Genomic DNA, 820 nt, shown 5'->3' with positions numbered 1-820 from the left:
TAATCGATGCTTTTTCCTTGATCTAAAGATCCTCACAACTGATGCAAAGGATCCAACAAATGGTATCAGAGCCTAAGATCAAACAAGATTTGATTAATCTGTTGCAATTTGATGAAATTGTGTTTTGGATCTCGGTTTTGAATTTTGTTGACTTTTTTTGGGTTTTGGAGATTTGGGCTGAATTGAAGAAATCTATGATTTGGGAAAGCTTTGTAATCATCTAGTGATTAATTCCTCAAAGTTTCAGGTCTCAATTCATTGTATTGGTCGAGGTATAAAAGATGTTTATTTTTGGGTTTTTGAGACTGAAATCGAATTATTAAGCTTGATTTGTTGTTGGTTTGGGAAATCTGGAACTGCAGTGATGTTAGTCGTAGTTAGATGCATCTATCTGCAAATTTTTAGGCGTTTTCATGAAGAATTAAGAGGTTTTCCATGAGAGCCACCATGAGCCGCCATAGAACCACCACAGGGCTGCCGAAAAACTGGAAACATGAAGAACACGATGAATGCTTGGAACGTACGAGTGGTAGGTCGAACACACGACTGAGATGAAGCCTATACGAGTGGGTTATATGTCTCGTACGACTGATGTGTTTAATGTTCGAGTTTTGAAGTTTGAAGGTGGTGCGTACGGTTGACTGAAGTTTTGAGGTTGAAGAAGCTGTTGGAACACACGTTTGAACTGTACATGCATGTGAGGAAGATGAATCATACGGTTTACTAGTCAAATGTGTGAATTTGTGAGCTTCTAGGGTTCATTCATACGTATGGGTTTGATGTAAGGAGGGAGAAAAGCTACAGTACAAGTGAGTGGCAG

This window comes from Rutidosis leptorrhynchoides, chromosome 4 (assembly GCF_046630445.1).
Source record: "Rutidosis leptorrhynchoides isolate AG116_Rl617_1_P2 chromosome 4, CSIRO_AGI_Rlap_v1, whole genome shotgun sequence".
Lineage (NCBI taxonomy): Eukaryota > Viridiplantae > Streptophyta > Magnoliopsida > Asterales > Asteraceae > Rutidosis > Rutidosis leptorrhynchoides.
Note: the sequence above shows the minus strand (reverse complement) of the source record.